The following is a 7,099-nucleotide window of genomic DNA, read 5'->3' as shown; positions in this document are numbered from 1 at the left end:
AATCTGAAACTGTAGGAGGAGTAGCCTTTTAAAACAATTTTACAGAAATTTCATTTTAAGTAACCACAGCAACATCATTCAACAAAATCAAAAAACAATATAAGACAATTTATGTATCTCAGTGTAGTCTACTTGTATGCCAAGTTATACTGAAATCAGACAAAAAGTGTAGGAGGAGAAGCGTTTTAAGTATTTCAAGAAAATTTCTATTTTTAGTAACCATGGCAACACTGTTCATTGAAATCCAAAACTGGTATAGAGAATTATGTATCTTAATGTAGTCTTTTTGTGTGCCAAGTAATACTAAAATCAAATCAAAACTGTAGGAGGAGTAGCATTTTAAAAGTATTTCAAGGAAATTTCTATTTTTAGTAACCATGGCAACACCAATCATCCAAATCAAAAAGCGATACATTAAATTATGTATCTTATTATAGTCTACTTGTGTGCCAAGTTATATTGAAATCAAATCAAAACTGTAGGAGGAGTAGCGTCTTGAAAGTTTTTCATAGAAATTTCTATTTTTAGTACCCATGGCAACACCGTTCATTGAAATCATTAACCAATACACAGAATTATGTATCTTAATATAGTCTACTTGTGTGCCAAGTTATATTGAAATAAGACCAAAACTGTAAAAGGAGTAGCATTTTGAAAAATTGTTTACAGATGGACGGACAGATAGACAGCTAGACAGACAGAAGGACGGACGACGGACACCTTACTATCACATAAGCTCTTCTGGTCTCTGGCCAGTAGTGCTAAAATATTAAAATAGTTTACTGCAGCTTTGTAAAATACAAATTAAGGGGTAGGTAACTCTACATGAATTTATATTCTAGTCCCATTTCCTAGATTCCCCCTTGATGCAGTCTGAGGTCATTTAGTTCTGCTCAATCATACATGTTAGACTTAGATCAGACTGTACTTACTTAGCATCTGACTGATTGACCTTTGAACCTATCAGGTGACTTTGATCAGACACTACTTATTGTCATGGCTGATTGCCTCTGAACCTAATCATGTGACTTTGATCAGACAGTACTTACTTGTCATGGCTGACTGTGACCTTTGAACTCATCATGTTGACTACTTTTGACCTGATATGAACTTAATGGTGTAAGTCTCTCCTGGGTGAAGGGAGGTAAATCTGTGAATATATATATATATATGAATATATAATATACAATTATTTACCCCTTAAGAGGTCAACATGGTGAAATATGGACCCGAGACCTGGCCCACGAGGTGACCTGACCTGACCGAGGCCGCGTAGCGACCAATGTCAGGTCAGCGAGTGGGCCAGGTCGAGGGTCCTTATTTCATCATGTTGATCTCATAAGGGGTAATCAATTGTTTTATTATACCAATATACTGTAGATTCCTAAATATACGCGAGGAATAAATTATCGCGTAATTACGCGAGAAGCACCACTTGCGAAATAAAATTTCTCGCTTTTATTTTTATAGTGCTTTAATGTATGTAAAATCTCTAGATAAATCAATGATTCGCGAATTTTTGTTCTCACGATTTGACGCCCTTGGGCCATTTCGCGATATTAAGTACTTGTCTAAAATAAGGAATCTACAGTATGTTAAGACAACTTTTGTAGGCTTAATTACTTAAAGAATCAATATTGTGTATTAGACCTTCATGTACGAACTGTTATTATCAGTGTTCCATCGGGATCGGGATTCGCTAGTAAAGTTGTTTACTTTTCACCTGCAAGTCTTGTAACTGTAAGATTTTGCACCGCCGATTTATTAAAACACTCTGTGATTGTCAGTAACATGCATTTTTATAAATTCATAAATACCATTCCCGAGTACCATGACAATCTGGTGCAGACTTTTACTGTACAAAAGAGCCGAGCCTGCATTCGTTGAATTTGACATTGTAATGAAAGGTTAAATGAAAAATAATAAATTAAACAATAAATTTTATAACGCATCTAAAGGTCAGTCGTATTCCTTATCATAAAAAGATTATACATATTTTTATAAAGGCATTTTTTGTAATGAACAATCATTACTGTATGCATAAATTTTCAATTTGAATAGAATTTAGATTAACAGGTCATTTTTAGCGGTCATTATTTATAATGACCGGGTCATTATACCCCATGTGCAATGATTCCTAGGTCATTATTGCTGTAAACAGTACTTTTTGGAGTCATTATTGGGTTTAAAAACCTTCTAACAAGCCAATCAAATTTGAGTATTCTTAATAGAGGTATAATACTAGCTTAAATAAACCTTCTCTGTTACATTTATCTGGTGGGTGTGGTGTGCAGTAAGGTACACAGTAATCTATTTTCATTGGATGGTGCTACCACTGGCCAATCAACATCCAGTTCTCTACCTCTAACGGGAGTTATATTCACCATCTCTCGTAGATTTGGAATTACATGTGTAGTGGAAGAAAGTAAATCTCGTAATTGCATTGTGACACTGTCCTTTTTTATTTTTATGAATTAATATGTATATGGACCACTTTCAGCTCAGGTGAGCTAAAACAATGATTCCATAACTACTTATGTTTTACAAATTAATGAATTAGTGTGATCTTGCCACTTCTGAAAAGATTTTTCCCATATATTATTGTTTGTAAAACTTTGATCCCCTGTTTTAGCCTCAACCTTTTTCCAATGGCCTTACTTATTAATTAATCTTAAATTTGAATCTAAAGTACCTGAGGATGCTTGTATATCAATGTTGTTACAGGTCCCATGAGAATAAGACAGCCCCTAGGGATCACTTGTAGTCTCAGACGTTGTTACAGGTCCCATGAGAATAAGACAGCCCCTAGGGATCACTTGTAGTCTCAGATGTTGTTACAGGTCCCATGAGAATAAGACAGGTGCTAACCAAGGGTTCACTTATAGTCTCAGATGTTGTTACAGGTCCCATGAGAATAAGACAGGTGCTAACCAAGGGTTCACTTGTAGTCTCAGATGTTGTTACAGGTACCATGAGAATAAGACAGGTGCTAACCAAGGGTTCACTTGTAGTCTCAGATGTTGTTACAGGTCCCATGAGAATAAGACAGGTGCTAACCAAGGGTTCACTTGTAGTCTCAGATGTTGTTACAGGTCCCATGAGAATAAGACAGGTGCTAACCAAGGGTTCACTTGTAGTCTCAGATGTTGTTACAGGTCCCATGAGAATAAGACAGGTGCTAACCAAGGGTTCACTTGTAGTCTCAGATGTTGTTACAGGTCCCATGAGAATAAGACAGACGCTAACCAAGGGTTCACTTGTAGTCTCAGATGTTGTTACAGGTCCCATGAGAATAAGACAGGTGCTAACCAAGGGTTCACCTGTAGTCTCAGATCTAGAGCCCTGAAATATATTATACACATATAAATATGACAAACACAAAATGTACAACATATGAAATATAATAGCTTATCATATACTTAGTAGTAAATACACCGATTCTGCACTGTGCGATACGGGTGACGTCACAATACCCCATATCAAGGACCGGTCCGAAAATCCATATCACGTATCGGACTGGCGGGCAAAAATCCATATCAAACCGGAAGTAACGTTTGTTTAAAGTTTAAAAGTTAATTAACTTGATTTTATTTAAATATACATGTAAAATAATTCTTTACTAACATCTGTGGACTTAATTTGTTTTTAAAGACCTAAAATTTGCTTTATTAGATTTTAAAGAAACAGGTCATAAACATGCACGAAACATTCTTCAATGATTTTATGTGAACTTGCATATTAATTATCTTAAGGGGGCCGACTGGGGTTTTCATTGTGCAATACTTCGCGCAGCATAGTAAAATAAAGCGTATATACTCTTTTAAAGCAACTATTTTTACATACTTTATAAAAAATAACAAATTTAGGAAATATGAGGTTAAAAAATCTAATTACGTTTTTAAATAACTGATTTGTTTAACGATTTTTCAAATGATGGGTAGAAAGACGTCGTAATAGTGTGTTTTTGACGTTATGAATAACAGAAGTTCTTTAAGTGGGGTCATTAATTATGCCATAAAATAAAAAGTATAAAATATATGATCTCGAAATTTTAAACATAGGAAATTGAGAATATAGCAATCATTGTTATTATTTTTTATGTAAATCTGTGGTATCTGTCATGTTTTATTGTACTCCATAAAAACAGGAAAATATCATGAATTTTGACATTTTGAGATGCCCCCTCTGGAAACCAGACGGTAGAATTTTGTGTTTCTTGCATAAAATGTACAATATAGTATTACCCATCAAATAATAAAATTTGAGCAAAAAGTCTATAGTAGTATTTGTATAATTTGCTCCGAAGTGCGAAAAAATGGTATTTTCCTATATAATTCTATAGTAAATGTACCTGTATTTTGAGACGGTCCCTGAAAAATAACCAAACGGTAGATTTTCACTAAACTTGGCATGTATACTGAAGTCAATGTAAGGTATATAGGGTATAAAACTAAAGAGTTTCTCTATAGTAGTTTTCACACAATAAAACCCAAGTCGGCTCCCTTAAATATATGATAAATAGAATACTACATACTGAAATCCATATCATATGTCATATCAGCCCTCGGGCTGATATGGGGCCACTCGGGTTGATATGACATATGATATGGATTTTAGTATGTAATATTCTCTATATAACATATGGGAAAATTTAAAATAATGTTAATTTGACCTCTCTTGACTCATGGTGAAAAATTTTGGCTTGTAGGTTGATGGGCATTTTTTTTTCTTCACAGAAATTATTCACCCTCAATGCTGCCTTTTTAAAATCTATTTTATGGAATGATTAAAAAATAATTGTTTCCTGGAAGTTCAAAAAGTTTGGAGTCTGGCCATTTTTAGCCTGTTGGCTGGGAGAGGGCATGCAACCAAACAATTTTTTAAAGATGACCTAATGGTTAACATTATGATTTTCTTCAAGATAAATATATAAAGTGCTGCACTCTGAATAAATTAGGACAATAACTCCTACTTTAAACTAAACAGATTCATAGGCCTTTACAGACAAAACATATAAAAGAGGATTTTGGTAATTAAGCCTGGTAAATCAAAAATATTTGTCAAGCATACTTATAACATATAGCTTTATTATTTAATTCAAAGTATTAATTAAAAAATATCTAAAATATATTATAATAAGTACATGCTCTTATCAAAGACATGAATGTGTCTGAAAGCATTTAAAAATACATGTATCGAATTAATGAAATCAATGGAAACCATGCAGCACCTAGTCATCAAAATGATAAAACTTCCAGTTCAAGATGCTGCACACATGTCAAGTGTAGTTTTAACACTCACGTCATTACTTAAATCCAATAAACATTATAACCAAGCAAACTGATTAATCTGTTCAAACCTTCAGCTTAACGAGGTTCGCTCCTGAGCTTTTGAGCAAATTTTTATCTTAACCTATATTTCAAAAATTCTGCATAATGTTTTAATTCTTACAATAAATTTGGATTCTACAATGCCAATTTAACTATATTCAGTTAAAACTCCATGATTAAATTCCATACTAAAAGCATTAAGTGAGGAACTATATTTTGTGGCCGAAGGTTTTTTAGAAGAAAATGATCATTTTTTCTCTTTCGAAGTATTTAAAGTATGCTAAGTTTGGATTCCTATTTTTACATGCAGTCTGCACACACAGTTATTTTGTGCAGTGGACTGTTTTATATTGGTCCTAAATTATCTATTAAATAAACTGTCATGAATTCTATCATCATATATGATAAATATAGCAAATATTTTGTGAACATGAAGAAAAAAATAGCTCTAATTTAAGCTTAAAATTAGCACTGTTTTAGTAATATCTAAAAATTATCATCACAGACCCCCACTTTTGATTTTCTTTTCTGAATATATACGATACCTTTAACCATTCTTCTTAAATTCAGTAAAATGTCATTACTTTCAAATGATTTTTTTGCTTGTTAAATTTTTAATGCCAGAAAAATGAAAATGTTTGAGTGCAAAAAGGTCAAATAATTGAACATGCGGAGTAATTTGAAAATTTCTTCATTGTCACAAATTTTAATGTGTCTATTTAAGATGAAATAAGACTGTTTTTGTCCCCATTATTTATTTGAACAAAAATTATTGGAGTAGAAACTTTAAAAATTGATTTATATACAAGACGTACTTACAGTGCAAAAAGGTCAAACTAAATGCTCTGTAGCGCCAAAAGAAGCACATTGACCCCCATTTTTTGTTTTGATTTTTAATAAAGCTATGTGTATAAGTTCTAAAAATATACTTGATAAAAAATTCTCATTACTTTTGATGGCAGGATCCAACCTCCTTAAGATAAACTAGCTTACTTCAAATGTCATAGTTAAAAGGAAGGAGAATTCAGACAGTTTATGGGGTATAGTGGATTATCAAATTAAAAAAATACTATTTCATATTTATAATGAGGCAACAGTTGCTTGGAGTTTCCAATAAACACTCCTTAAAATCCAACAGAGTGCAGTTCAACAGAATGAATGACTTTCAGACCAGAAATCCTATTTGGATATATTGGTGAGAGAAATGAAAAAATATTTGTGCAATGATTTGTTTCTGCTTTTTGATGTAAATAAAATGATTCTAGGTCTCAAATGAGTCATTGATAAATTTTTCATATAGTTTGGGTTGATTCTAGTCATTCTACCCAGAATTTGATAAATATATATAGCTAAAAAATTTGATGAAAACGTAGCAGATTATTGACAATATATTACAAAGGCTTCCAAAAAAGGCTTATTAGAAAAGTTTTTGTTGATTATTAAAAGTTAATCACTGATGACTTTAGTTTACCAATGATCCTTATACACTGTATACAGGGAAATTTTCACCCCCGTTTTATTTCCCCCCTCTTGCCCTCGTCGAAAGTGGGCAAATTCAAAATGGGGCAAATTCAAAGAAAACAGCATTATCTCTTAAACAGAACTCTATGTGGGCGAATTCAAAATGGGGCCAAATTGTTTGCAGGTGTGAAAGGGTGAAAATAAGATTGGACGAAATTAACCCTGTATAAAGTAGTCCTCCCTTCTGATTAAGTACAGTCAAACTTTGCTATCTTGAACTCAATGGGACCAAAAAAATACTTTGAGAT

The sequence above is a fragment of the Saccostrea echinata genome, unplaced genomic scaffold (genome assembly GCF_033153115.1).
Source record: "Saccostrea echinata isolate AGI-Se365-2 ecotype Australia unplaced genomic scaffold, CSIRO_AGI_Sech_v1 ptg000009l, whole genome shotgun sequence".
Lineage (NCBI taxonomy): Eukaryota > Metazoa > Mollusca > Bivalvia > Ostreida > Ostreidae > Saccostrea > Saccostrea echinata.
Note: the sequence above shows the minus strand (reverse complement) of the source record.